The sequence below is a fragment of the Marmota monax genome, unplaced genomic scaffold (genome assembly GCF_021218885.2).
Source record: "Marmota monax isolate L192 unplaced genomic scaffold, Marmota_monax_Labrador192_F-V1.1 WCK01_AAM20220418_F8-fsc01988, whole genome shotgun sequence".
NCBI classification, from domain to species: Eukaryota; Metazoa; Chordata; class Mammalia; order Rodentia; family Sciuridae; genus Marmota; species Marmota monax.
In genome coordinates, this window is record NW_026693935.1 from 14,707 (window position 1) to 30,032 (window position 15,326).

The window sequence follows — 15,326 nt, forward strand, 5'->3', positions numbered from 1 at the left end:
TTAATCACATGGATTGATTTCGGTATGTTGAAACAACCTTGCATATTTGAGATGAATCTCACTTGATCATGGTGCATGTTCTTTTTGATTTGTTTTTGTATTCTATTTTCCAGAATTTAATTGAGGATTTTTGCATCTATATTCATTAGATACATTGGTCTGATTTTTTTTTTCTTTGAGTTGTCTTTTTCTGGTTTTGAAATCAGGGTGATATTGGCTGCATAGAATGAAGTTGGAAGTACTCCTTTTTTTCTATTTGCTGAAATAGATTGAAGTATTAGTTCTTCATTAGAGGTCTTGTGAACTTGGCTATATATTCATCCTGTCCCAGCCTTTTCTTGTTTGATAAACTTTTGATAGCTTCTTCTATGTCCTCACTTGATGTTGGTCTCTTTAAGTCATTTATATCTTTCTGGCTTAATCTGGGCAGGTCATATGACTTTAGGAATTTACCTATGCCTTTACTATCTTCTATTTTATTAGATTTATGGTTTCAAAGTAATTTCTAATTATCTTCTGTTTTTCTGTAGTGTCTGTTTTGATATTGCCTTCTTCATCATGTATGCTAGCAATTTGTGTTCTCTCTCTTCTTCTCTTCATTAGTATGGCTAAGGGTCTATCAAATGTTATGTATTTTTTCTGAGTTTTGTCAATTTTTCCAAATGTATCTTTTTTTGATTTCCTTTATTTTAACTCTTATTTTAATTATGGCTTGCCTTCTACTGCATTTTCTGCTGATTTCTTCCTCTATTTTTAAGGCATTGAGATACAGTGTGATGTCATTTCTTTTGTTGGCTTTTTATTCTTTTAAGGAATGAAATCTGTGAAAGGAATTTTCCACTTCATATTGTTTTCATATTGTCCCAGAAATTTCAATTTGTTGTGTCTGTGTTCTCATTTACATCTAAGAATTTTTTAAATTTCCTCCTTGATATCTATATTGCAATCCCTGCACTCTCTTCATGGCCTGTTCTTGTATTGGTCACTGCAAGAATGGTTAGCAGAAATTGCATTGGTGCTGCATGTAATCTGCTTAGCTACTACCTAAAAAAAAAAAAAAAAAAAAAAATATATATATATATATATATATATATATATATATATATATATATATAATCTTAACTGTGCAATAAAATGAAACCTGCTTCCTGATTTGTCTCCAGAGATCTTGATCAATATCTCTGCAGCCACACTCTCCTCTACTCTGTTCCATGGGCCTCCTCACTGGATCAGAGAGAGTCCACACAGTGGGTTCTCTGTGAAGGTTCAGGTGGAGACATTATAAATTGGATTACCTCCCATAAAAGAGACCCCAGATGTCCCTTCTATCTCTAGCTCTCAGAGCCTGATGAAATTATTAAACTTTTCATTTCCATGTTTCAAAAAATCCCAGATTATATGACAAAAATGATTTCATGAAGGCAGATGAGAGAAAAGAGGAAACAATAAAATATTTTTAGAGAACCACAGAGATGTAGAAGGAAGAGGAAAATGAATCCCCCAAAATCATGCTCAGAGATTTATAACCAAATCTCAGAATGTACCAAGTTTGTATGGCCAGATAGAGTAGCTTCAGAAAGGAAGACAAGGCTGGCTGACTTTGGGCAGGGGTGAGGGATGGAAGAGAAACTTTAGATTTGTCAAGGCAGAGGCAGCTGGCAACACGCAGGTTTCAAAGTGGATTTTGACACAGAATGGATTCTAGGTAATTATGTAGGGAGACAAACAGAACCTGGAGACCAATTTAGAGGAGATGAGCAGCTATATGAAGCAAAACAAAGAAAGTTTAAGACAGCAGGAATTCACATGCATCAAGGTCAACCAGAAGGAACAAATAGGGAGGCAAAGAAAAGGATGGACTCCCCATGGTTACCCAGGATTCAGAGTGCTTCAGGGTTTGTACTCTTAGGAAAGAAGGGAAAGCTTCCTTTTCAGTGGCTGAAAGACAAGAGGGCATATAAAGATGGGGAACTCTAGAAAGGTGGCACTGAGGGTGGAACAGAATATCTGGATGGGGGCCTAATCTACAAGTGAACTGTGCTCAGACACCACATCTCTGGCACTGCCCCAGACATTTTATACACTGTGCATTACTCCCACCATCAACCACAGGGTGTCACTGGGCCAAGTCATTTTTGCTCTCTCAGCTTTAGTTTTCTTATCTGAAAAGTTCATGAGCTGGAGCAGCCTGGGGAATGATTTCCAATGGCCTCTTCCTACACTAAGCCTAGAGATCAGATATGCATATTTTTCTTCCAATCAGCATTCAAGCCTTTCCTTTGCATTTATACTTACAAATAACTTCTCTATTTATATTGAATGCTTTCTCAGAACCTTATTTCACACTACACATATAAAAGGTGCTCAAAAAATATTTCTGAGTTAAAATACTTCCACAGTGTCAGAGTTGTAGGAAACAAACTCATGCCTCCTCCTTTTTCCCTGTCCAAAATTGCTCTCGACAGCAGCAGAGCAGCCCAGCTTTGTTTGGAATCCATCTTTGGGAAAATCAGCCTTGATAAAGAACACTTATCTAAAGCCAAAGTACAAATAAAAATGAACATTAAATAAATTAGTCTCTAAATGTTTTAGATCTTGCTCCTCTTGGCAGTGTGTACAAACTAATTTCTAAATGAAAAGTCTGATAATGTAATAAGCCTGGGGGTGCTCTCAATCAGTTCCTGGAGAAAATACCTCAGTGCCTGTTTATCTAAAGCTGCCCCATGATTTCCTTATCAAGAGAGCAAGAGGTGCTAATTTACACTGCTGTGTCTCCAGTGACATTCCTACAGTTAAGAAAGCTACTGTAAACTTAAAACATTCTCAAACAGCCTTTCTTTCCTTACTTTAAGAAGATATTCTTAGCTATGTGTCTGAGTTTTAGTCTGGGTTCTGCAAGCTGCAACATAGCTTCCAGCCCCTAAATCATTTAGACCTCTGCAAACAGGGAAAATGCATCCCACCAAGCCTACACTGAGTCGGGCATTAGCATTGACACTGCATGACTGTTGCTAGGAATTGATAAATACTTTCTATGATGCTTCTGGATACCATAGAGCAAGATATATAAGCACTAAGAAGAAACCTACAGTGAATAGGTTCCTTCAGCAAACAAAGGGCAAAGGAGGGTTGTGGGCATTTCCAGCAGGATGCCTCCTGCAGCTGGGACTAAGTTTTAACTCCCATCTTTGCATGAATGTAAAACTACATAACAGTACATCCCAAAAGGAATGTAACTACCTGTGCTTGCACAAAGCAAATGAAAGGCAAGTGATTAAAAAAAATCCACCTTGACTAACGTCATTTTATATTATGACTTTTATAAAAGTCAGAGCAATTCCTTGTATGAAATTTTATAAACTTCTTGGGAAAGAGAAGCATAACTAAAATGTTCCACATTTGTTAAATACCAAATTACCGTTTCTTACTATGTTGGAAAGTTGTTAATATTTTAAAAATACAACAAAGCAATAAATTTCAAATGATAGATGTACTTAGACATGACAGTGAACAAATCCTTTTTGAGCTTAAGGTTTATTTCACTACATGATTCATCTAAGATAAGTATCCCAGCCATGCAGAGTTTACACAACATACTCTTGGGATCGCTAAGGATAAGTAGACCAGAGGAATCTTGTCTCCAGCTGGTGGGAAGATGCCAAAGCCAAGTTGATGGCCACCATTTGGAGAAATGCTGACAGGATCACAAGCCACAGCATGATGGCAAGGTGATGGGACAGAGCACCAAACAATGACAAAAACCCTCATACATGAAGGCTTATTCTACAGGAGCAGACAGAACTACTGGAATCAGCCTATTAACAATTTCACTTCTATTTCCCTCAACAGTGCTCTCAGCCCTCTTGCAGAAAAAACAAAGCTGTGGACAGTGGACAGCAATGCAGCTCCATGTGCGGAAGTGCTAGACACAGTTTTCAGGTAGAGCCCCACTGGAGATAATTATCAGGATACTCCAACCAGACATGTGAGATGTCTGGCCAACTTCACAACACGTGTCCTAATGATCACTCCATTTTCTTATTCTACACATGGCACTTCACCTATTACTACTGGGAAATCTTAAGCTTACAACTATTTTATCCAGTATATCAACGATTTTACAACTATTTTATCAAGGTTTAATACCCCTTGGGATATCTGCTTTTTAAAAACAGATGAAAGAAATCATATTGATGAGGTTACACATACAAATAAATAAAAACCTAGGGAATAACACAGATTAATTTAATGTGGAATGATAAGCTCTCCATTACTAACCCCATTATCATTTCTGAACCATCAACATTCTCAGGTTAAAGGAATAAACCAGAAAGGAATGAGGGCAGTAGGCAAGGTAGCTCGTAAAACATTTGAGAATTTCCACAGCAAAATTACAAAATATTAATAAAAAGGTATATTTTCCTTTGAGATATTAATACTAAACCCCCACCAAAAAATATCCCTGCTACACACTGCTACCTCCTTCAAGATCTGCACAAACACCTACACAAAGTGCAAAAAGCCATCCAAATTTCCCTAGCTAATTTAACTCTATCAAGTTTGGTTAAATATTTGAATGTAGAAATAATCCAACAACTAAATATTTGTTATTTAGTTTGAAGAAAAGATTTCTTAGTTTTAAGAAACATCTAATTTGACTTTAATTATTTTTAAAAAGTTTGTAAATAATTTTCCACTAAGAAAAATAATAAACTGTATTGCTATTAGTAAGACATCTTTAAACACTCCCTGTGAGCAAGGTACCAGTGAAACTTAGAGCTAGGTCCTGGGCAAATGGTACCTCAAAAAACAGAGCAGTGATGAGTCAGCATGCAGCTCAAGTTAGACCATACCCAGGTTGATGTTTGTTCTGGGTTTCACCCTTTCCAAAGCTTTCACCCACCCAATTTAATGCACAAGGTAGTCTGTCCATTCCCCAACAAAATATGAGGCAGAGCCCAAAAAAGTTGTCCTTTACAATATTATCATACAAATTATCCAAATACATTATCAAGGCTGTCACACCTAAAAGTTAGCAACTGGTTAGTATTTCAAGATCCACCCATCTCTAGGAACTTCTGTGATTGTCAAAGGAACAGCAATGGGAGAATGGGATCTTTTCCACTGCTGGGAAGAAGTGCCAGCAGAGATCCAGGTACTAGAAATCCTGCAAGAGATATCCTTCCAGGAGGGGTCTGGAATAGAGAAGGAAGAATCCTGCATAGGCTAACTAGGTTATTCCCAGCAAGAAGCTGTAGCTCTTCTTTGGTCCTGAGGCTGTCAACTCCAGCTTGGAGCTGAGCAATGCCTCAGGCAAGGACATATCTATCCACAGTGTTCCAACAAACCAGAGGGAGGAAGGAGAAATCCAAAAAGGGAGAAAGAATTGTGTTAGTGTGGTGCTTACCTCTTCCTGCATGCCACCAAATGGGATAATTCCAAGCAGCCTCCCTGTTCTTGCACACACACACGCATGCATGCTGACACGTGCTTCACTGGTCTCTACATTTAATGAGCCAGTAGTTCAAGAATTACACCTTCATGATTTCCACCCCCATGCTCAAACATAAATAGGTATAAATACACACACACACACACACACACACACACAAACTTCCCATATCTCCATGCTCTGTAAGTGGTCACAGCACCACATGACACGAGCCCTTAGAATCACAGGGACCATAGCAACAACCCCCTACCCGCTTTGGGGGACCCTGACTTTGGGGAAACCTTCCAACAGTATACAGCATACCTGCGCCAGGCCTGCCACTCCAAAAGACAAGCTAATAATGGAGAGACCAAAGTCTTGATTGATCCCTGAAAGCAAGCGAGTTTAGCACCAAACCCTAAGTGACCATGTGGCAGTGGCACTCCCAGGGGACAGCCCAAGCACCCACAGGCCACCCTGATCTGCAACAATTTTCCTGCAACCCTGGAGGTCCAAGCAGCTTAGGCTCGGTTTTCCAATGCCTTAAGACTGTGAGCAGGCACCTCCCAAGCTTCTCAACATCCTCTCGCAGTGCTTGGTTCCCTGGCTTTTTACAAGTGCACAGATGTGAGCCCTATACATACACCAGCCTCCTAAGTTTCAGGGGGCAAAGTGGCCCACCAGCCTTGCTGCCCACTGTCACTCTACAGGAACCCCCCCAGTGAATGTCCTGGCACTTCTTCCCCTGGGAGGACACATGAGATGGTGCTTACAAATTACAGAAACTGTATCTCATTCTCGCCTTTGCAACCATGGCGCTGCGATCATCGTAGGAGTAGGCTCCTGAGCCCTGAGCAATTAGGTAATGATGGCCCCTTCTGCTGCATGCTCCTGCTCCTACACTTGCTGCTGCTCTGAGCTGCGGGTGTCATCGTGCTACACTGCTGGTGGCAATCACCTGGCAGTCCACACTTGCAAAACCAAGACTGTGCTGCAGGGGTATGCAAGAACAGCAGAGGCTCTGGGGCTCCCTGTGCCTCAACATTCCACAGGAGACATTCCAGGGTAGGAGACATGGGGAGTTTTCTTGTGGCACAGCACAGTCCTGCTTGTGGCCTGCAGCAGGCAGACTGCTCTACCTGCTTCTTGCAAAGAATATATGGAGCTAGTAGAATTGGGGTAGTGCCATGGCAGGGGTGGGACAGGGGCTAGCCGTTAACTAAACACTCAGGAGACAGCACCTCAAGTTCCAGGTTCTCAGGTGAGAAAGAGAGGCTTAGAAGTTGTCTTGTCCTTTATGTTGTAGCCTCCCGCCCCCCGGGACTTGCAGAGATCATACAGAGCTTCTGCCTGTTTAATGCACACACCAGGTCTGTCCTTCACCATGCACATCACATGCTCTCATTTTCTCAGCCAGTCAGAAAGAAACAATCACTGTGATGCAGTTCACAACTTACCCTCCCACTTACCAGTCACAGTCCTTTCCTCAGCCTAGCACCAGGATGATCTGCACTCTGTACCTTTACACTTCTGCTTGAGTGGTTCCGGATCCCGAGTAGCTTCTTCCTCTAGAGTGTGCCTAAGTGTTTTCTGCCTATAAAACTACCTTTGCTGGTGCTCAGGTGGTATAACCAGAGCAGATCCTGCTTGGCTCACTCTTCACTGGACAGTCTTACATTGTTCCTGAATCTTTCTTCTGAGCAGGAAATTTAACTGCATGCTTCATTAGAAGTCTTTTCTGTACCCATCACCGTGCCAGGCAAGGCTTGGACACTTTCTCTAAGTGGATCTCATTTGTCTTCCGTGGCACTTTATTTACTTTTCTCCTGTTTCCTTAACCTCCAAATGTCCAGCACCCATGTGGACTTGAAAGAGCTCAAAACTATTAAAATGTACCTATTAAAGCAAAAAGAGGGAATTGGACAGGGATATATATCCCCCAAAGATAAACTAAAAATAACCCTTTTTACTCTAAACTTTTTAAATTTGGATTTATCAGGGCTTAGTGCTGCAGAAAGACATATGTATCCAAAAAAATATACATAAGCCTAAGGTACTTTGGAAGGATATTTTAACAGGTCAATGGAAAGGTCCTGACCCAGTGATTGTCTGGAGTTGGGGTTCTGTTTGTGTGTTTCCACAGGCAGAACAGCAGCCAATTTGGATTAAAGAGAGACTAACCAAAGCGATTTCCACAGACCAAAAAGAAGACAATTTGACTCAAATCCATAATAGCTGATATCCAGTGCTCAAGCTTGGCTATTTTTACATCTGCAACAGTTGTTCTCCCACACCTAGATGCTAATGAATAATGAACAACATTAAAGCCTATTTCAAATGTAAAAATCCTTGGGACTTGCTTGTGGAAATACCTTCAGACCCATTATGCAAGTTACAGGAAAAAGGATGGGATATCCACAAAAGAGTCAAACCAGGTGGTAACTAGGATGTCTTTTTTCAATATCTATTTTATTATTGCCCTTTCCTACATCATGAAGTTCTATTTTATTTTTTGAGCTCATACATACCTAGGTTAATGTTTTTCTGATCAGTTTTATTTTTATACTGTGGTGTTTTTAAACATTGCAATGGAGATTTCACCAGTGTAAAGCTACGAGGCCTTTACTATTATGTGTTCTATGTTATGTGTGCACACTTGTGTTTTGTGTTGTATGTCTGCATGTGCATATGTCCATATATCATATATGAGGAACACTCATAAAATAATGGATCCAAATATTTTTATTATTCACGTGATTTAAATGGTTTAATTTAAATTGGGTAAACAGCTGTTGAGGATTGTTTTAATATGTGAACAAATAAGGAGGTCAACAGACCTGTTTGTTTACTTTCACCTTTCCTTTACATTATATTTAATAATTCTGTTCATGATAATGTAAATTGTTCAGAAAAGTATTTTCTTAATACCTGTAGGAATGGTACATAATTTTCTTTTTTACCCATCATTACCAGAATTTTTATGTTCATCCCAGTTCCGGTGAAGACAAGGTGAAGACAAAGATAAAACCAAACTACAGCTTCTTCAATAGCTATCACAGTAAACTGTATAAACTGATGCATCAATGAATAATAACTCAACATGTAATGCTCAATCAAGGAGTCAATTTACTTTGGGAGGAAATGGAAATATTGGTAGATTCCTCTGCTTTGAACTGCTTGCAGAACTTGCCTGGACTGTGTATCACTTGTATACATTGTGAACTATCTGTTGATACAGTGAATTGTGGTAGTGCCTGAGTATCTTTGCTGATGGTGTCACCGGTGGTACAATTTTTCCAAAAAGAGCCGCCAATTGATTTAGTTTCATGGCATTTCTGTATCCTCCCTTCTGCTAGTGATGGTCTAAAATTTGGGGGCCAACAGAGGTGAGGCAAAGAACCTCACACCCCACTGGTGCATAGGCCTATCCACAAGTATGGCTGTATGCTGGACTGGTAGTCAGTCATGGGTAAGATCCAATTGCAGTGGTACCAACCTAAGACAGAAGGCTGATGCCTTGAGGTCAGCTCATCTGATGATGGGTAAGGACCATATGTAGTACTGGACAGCCTAACAGACAAGTCCCTAAGCCACATGCTTGGTGTTTAATTAAACAGAAGGGGTGAGATGCTGAGAGCCATAGCTGAGTTGGAATGATGCATGGCATTTTTGCCAGAACAGAGTGGTTGAGAGGTGATGTCAGCAAGCCATTGAGATGATAATGGTTATGTTAAGCTGTGTATTCAATTGTATATTAGACCCCTGCTGTCCACCTCTGCCTGGTACTTTGGAGTTCTCATGCTACTTTGGCATTTTCACAGGGATTCCCAGAGGGTTCCCATTGGTTGGGGAAGTGCAGGAGGAGGGATTTCTGGAGGAGGGATTTCTGGTTGGTATGTGATGTGTCCCGGAGAAGGCTGAGTGCGGAGAATAAAGGACTTCCTGTTTTGAACCTACAAGGCTATGTGGTGGCTCGGTTATTTTGTGCCCAGCCAGACTGTGCAGTAAATAAAAAAAAATAAAAAGATCTGGGGATGTGGCTCAGTGGCTAAATACCCCTAGGTTCAATATATAGTGCAACACCCTCACCCCAAAAAAGAAATAATAGAATTTACTATAGCTTCACCAAAAATAAAATACTTCTGTTTAAATCTAATGACATGTGGTCGAGATCACTGTGAGTAAAATTACAACTTTACTTAGAAATTTTTGAAAAATAAAAAAAAGATATTTCACACTTCAGAAAAGAAAAACTCAGAACTGTTAAGATGCCAGTTTTTCCCAGTTGTATCTACAGATTCAGTGCAATCCCAAACAAAATTTCAAAAAGTTTTATCCATCAATATGAACAATTATAGGGGCTGGGGATATAGCTTAGTTAGTACAATGCTTTACTTGCATGCACAAAACCCTAGGTTCAGCCCCCAGCACCATCAAAAAAGAAATTATATATATATAAACAATTACTATTTGTCAAGTAATTCTTACTTAAAATATTATTATTATATTTTTAAATTCTCAGAAAATTAAACTGTGTTACTGACATGCTGGTTCTAAACCTTATACAGAAAAGCAAAGACACTGAATTGCACACTTAATATTTGAAAACAATAACACATACAGGAAAGGAGCCCCATCAATTGAGGACTCATAAAGATTCAAGCATCAAGATAGTATGGCATTTACTAAAGAAAAGACAATCCAAACAAAGGATCACCCAGAAGTAGATTCACAGCAAGATAGCTAATCTTAACTAAGGAGAGAGAATCTTCATTGGAGAAAGGATGGCCTCTTCAACAAATGGTGCTGGGGAAACAGAAAATAAACATATAAATTTCAAAAAATTATTATACACACATCTCATACCTCTTACAAAAATTAACTCAAAATACAATGTATGCATAAATGTAAATCACAAAGGATAAAATATTCTAGATAAACTAGGAGAAAATATAAATAACCTTGTGTTTCAAGATAACATTTTATATACAAACACCAAAGGCCAAATTCATAAAAGAAAAAAACCATTTAAGTTGAACTCAGTTAAAATCAAAATTTCTGCCCTGTGAAAGATAAGGTCAAACAGAATAAAAGATAAGCCAGAGACAGAGAGGACTATTTCCAAAGCATATCTCATAAAAGACTCATTCAAATTATTTAAATTATCTTAAATCTAAATAATAATAAATGAACAACACAGTTTTAAAAATGGTCAGATCTGTACAGACATCTGACCAGATGTGATATATAGATGGAAAATAAGAATATGAAAAGTTGCTCAACATAAAAGACATTAGCAAATTGCAAATTAAAATACCACTGGATATGAATCAGAATGGTGAAAATCTAATGCTGAGGAGGTCAAATGCTGGAAAGGGTTAGATGTACCAGGAGCTCTCTCATTCATGGTGTTCAGAGACACAAAAGTATAAAATAATTCTGGTAGAAAGTTTGACATTTCTTAAAAAATCAAATGTGTATTAATCATACAATCTTGATTTGCCCTTCTTGCTGCATACCCAATTGAATTAAAAACTTACATTAACATAAAAACCTGCACACAAATGTTTACAGCAGATTAATCTATCATTGCCAAAACTTGTAATCAAAAATGATGTCCTCAATTTGTGAGTGGGTAAAAGAACCAGTGCATTTATGACATAATATTATTCAGCCTTAAAAATAAATGAGGAGATGTGGGAAAAACCTTAAATGCTTATTTGAAGTGAAAGACAGTAATCTGAAAAGAATGCAATGGATTCCAATCCATGAAATTCTGTAAAATGCAGAATTAGGAAGACAGTAAAAAGATCAGTAGCTTTCTGGAGTCAGAGGGGCAGAAGATATGAATAGATAGAGCACAGAGGACTTTTAGGCCATAAAAATATTCTGTGTGACACTCTATTGAATGATACACATTTATATATTGTCCAAACCTACTGAATGTACAATCACCAAGACTGAACCCTCATGCTAACTATGAATATTAAGTGATAATGATGTGTCAGAGTTGGCTCATTGATTCAAAAGATTATACCACCCTGGTGGGAGATGTTGATGATGAAAGAAGGGCCATTTGTGTGTGTGTATGTGTGTGTGTGTGTGTGTGTCTGGGAAAGGTGTATGAAGAAATATTTATACTGACAATTATTCTGTGAACATAAAAGTCATTTAAGTTTCTTCTACATCTTCTCATGGCTTTATACTTTTCAGAATAATTAAAAGTTAAAACCTAAAGTGCTCTAAAATTTAAGCCTATTAAATATAAACCTAAGCTAGGTATGGTGGCATATGCCTTTAATCCTAGCTTAACTGGAGGCTGAGGCAGGAGGATCTCGAGTTCAAAGTCAGCCTCATGGGGCTGGGGTTGTAGCTCAGACGTAGAGTGCTTGCCTTGCATGCATGAGGTTCTGGGTTAAATCCTCAGCACTACATAAAAATAAATAAATAAAAATAAAGATACTGTGTCCATCTACAACTAAAACAAATGAAAACAATCCAGCCTCAGCACCTGCAAGGCAATAAGTAACTTGGTAAGGTGACACCCTATCTCTAAATAAAATACAAAACTAGGGCTATGGATGTGGCTCAGTGGTTGAGTGCCCCTCAATTCTATCTCTGCAAAAAATGATATGTATGTATATATATGAAAACTTCAATAAATCTAGCTCTTTTTGAGAAATGAACAAAATGCTTTTTCGATATTCATAATTATATTACATTTATCTAAAAGGAAAGCAATACATTTGATAACAGCTGTGTTTTTCAGAATCTAAAATGTCCTTCTGATATAAAAAAATCAAAGTCAGTCTTGTTTTTATAACAAGAGTTACGTCTTATAAAGTACAAATTAATAGAGTAGTTTATCATTTCTCAGCATGCTGTTCTACATTATGTAATGATACTGAAGCTAAATCTATATACAATCTGTTGTTTTAATAACAAAATGCATTAAGCAAATGAACTATAGTGTAATTTTAGCTGCAGATTTTCATTCTTCACTTTTTAAAGACTTCATTGAGGGTTGGGGATGTGGCTCAAGCGGTAACGCGCTCACCTGGCATGCGTGTGGCCCAGGTTCGATCCTCAGCACCACATACAAAGATGTTGTGCCCACTGAAAAACTAAAAAAAAAAAAAAGAAAGAAAAAAAAAAAAGACTTCATTGAATCTGTGTTCTAATATCTTTATTTTGATTTATTCATTTTTATGTGGCACTGAGGATTATACCTACAACCTCACATGTTCCAGGGAATCCCTCTACCAGTGAGCCCCACCCATCATATTTACTAATTTTTATTTTATATCTTATTATAATATCAGACTTCCAGTGTCTTCTCTGATCAGGTTTATTAACTGATAAGAAATATGCATTTATGTTCATATCTCTATAAATCTGTATGAAATTGTCTTAACTTCTCCACTTGAACTTCTAAAAAAATAATAAATGGTCTGGGCTGGGGCTCAGTGGTAGCAGCACACTTGCCTGGCATGTTTGAGGAACTGAGTAAAATTCTCAGCACCACGTATAAATAAACAAAGTAAATATTCAGCAACTAAAAAAAATAAATAATAAATTAAATCTTTATCTTATCAACTAAGTTGGGTTATGAATTATATTCAGATATATGATTATGTATTGTGTTTCATAAATGGCATAATTCCAAAAAGGTTAATAGATTATCTAACATTCATCAATATTCAAAGGTATAGAGTTTAGAAAGGTATGACTTTAGAAAGTACTTCATATAATCTAGAGAATGTTGAGTGAAAAAAAATAGAATATCCATAACTTCACAAATATTTTTGAGGAAATAAAAATATGAAATAATCAAGATTTTTTAAATTAATATTGCAAGAAATGCCAGATAATATTTACCATTACAACAAAATATTATGTACATAACTAAATGGGCTTAACCTTTAGTTCCTTATTAGTTATTATTATGATGTTTCAAGATTTTATAATTTAAAAGTACTTTTATAATAATTGTATAAAAATAATATTCATTCATCAGAAAAGGAAATATAAATAACATAGTAAAAATAAATATATTGTTCTACTGCTGACATAATACTTTGGTTTGCATAATACTTTGGTTTGAATATTTTTTTAAATGTGTATTAAAAACTACATCTTATGCTGTGATTGTAGCTCAGTGGTAAGGCAATTGCCTAGCATGTGTGAGGCATTGAGTTTAATCCTGAGCTATATATATATATACACACACACACACACACACACACACAGACAAAACAAAACAAAAACAAAGGTATAGAAAAATCTTATCATAATTAATTTGCAAATATTTTTCCCAATCTGTAGGTTTATTTTTTTTCCTTGAGATTCCCAGTCTCCTGAAGTGTAACAATTTTAATTTTAATAAAATGAAATTCATTATTTTTTTCTTATGGATTGTGATTTTAGGGTCATGTCTAACAACTCTCTGCCTAAACCAATGTCATAAAGATTCTTGTATGGTTTCTTTTAAAAATTTTATAGTTCTACCACTCAGCATTAGGTCTGTAATTCTTATGTATGATTGAATTTTATTAAGAGGGTTTTTTTTTTTTACATGTGAGTAATCATTTGATAAAAGGACAACTCTATCAAAATTCAAAAGAACATGATTTTAAGAGCTTATTTCTGCAATATCAATTCTATTTCACTAAATTCTATCTTTACTCTTAGGTCAATGTTATGTTGCATTAATTACTCTCACAAAAATAATGAAATTGGAAAGTGTAAACTCTTCAATTTTGTTTTTCTATCCATTTATTTTAATTGTACTTGATTCTATTGTATTATGTGCATTCATGGACACCACCTTAAATCTTTTTATAGACAAAACAGATATAAATATAAAATTAAATAACCTATATTTTCAAGATATATTCAACAAAACATAGTCATCCTAAGATTTGAGTGTGACAATCATTAATGTATGCCCCTTGGAATGACTAGGAACTTCCAGGCCTACATCAACAAACATTTACTGAAAGCCTACCAGAAACCCTACAGTATGCAAGTTTAGATATTGAAAACACAGAATCCTTTATCCTCACCTAGCATATAAATAGAAAATGATGGCAAAGTATACCAATAGCAAACAACAGAACTTGTAAAAAATACAATGTTAACAAAAGCAAGGGATGTTAATTTTATGTAAACAGATTTCCCTTCATTCATAGCTTGTTTTGGAAAAAAAATGTTTACAAATTTTGGTATTTCCTACACAAAGTGATTTTAAAAATACCAGAGGCTGGTACTTACAAAATCTTAGACTACTTGATCCTTTTATAAAATATGGTTTTTATTAACATGTTTTAAATCTTTTTACTGGTTATTTGTTCTTGAGGTCACAAAAGGAATTTAGACTATTGAGAAAGAACATATAAAGCAAGTATTCAGGGTAGAGAAGGAAAATTTCATTTTATTTCTAACCTACCTTTTCCTTCCCCCAGACATAACTTTAACTTCTACTGTGCTTGGTTAACTCCTGATTATTTAGAGCAATCTAAAGTAAAAAAGCAAAATAATATATCGTGAGGGTGTGTATGTGTGTGTGTTTGTGTGCTTGTGTGCACACATGCCATGTGCAGGAAACTTAATAGTGACAATTCCTGATTTGTCCTGTGGGAGATTTTAGAAACATCCTTAAAAAGGAAAGAAAGAATGGAAATTTGAAGGAAGATGAAGTGAGTAATACCAAGTTCAAATAAATTTGAAAAGTATTGGGTTAAATAAAATAGTAATATATACTGTGTTTGCTCCCACCTTTTCTAAAAGTAATGACTAGTAAGGCCTTTAATCATTAACTAGTAATAATTTTTTAAATTCTAGAACTTTACAAAAATATTCTTTGAGAAACCAGTTAGTTATAGTTTTTAAATTT

General features: G+C 36.5%; 1 long non-coding RNA gene across 1 annotated transcript; it reads right to left on the reverse strand.

The window, feature by feature from the left end:
* Nucleotides 1-9,607: 9,607 nt before the first annotated feature.
* Nucleotides 9,608-15,254, reverse strand: LOC124106241 (uncharacterized). The gene is made up of 3 exons (XR_006856032.2): nucleotides 14,880-15,254; nucleotides 12,489-12,555; nucleotides 9,608-10,237 (listed from the first exon to the last, which is right to left on the reverse strand). It is a non-coding gene; the product is annotated as an uncharacterized LOC124106241 (long non-coding RNA).
* Between the last annotated feature and the right edge of the window lie 72 nt (nucleotides 15,255-15,326).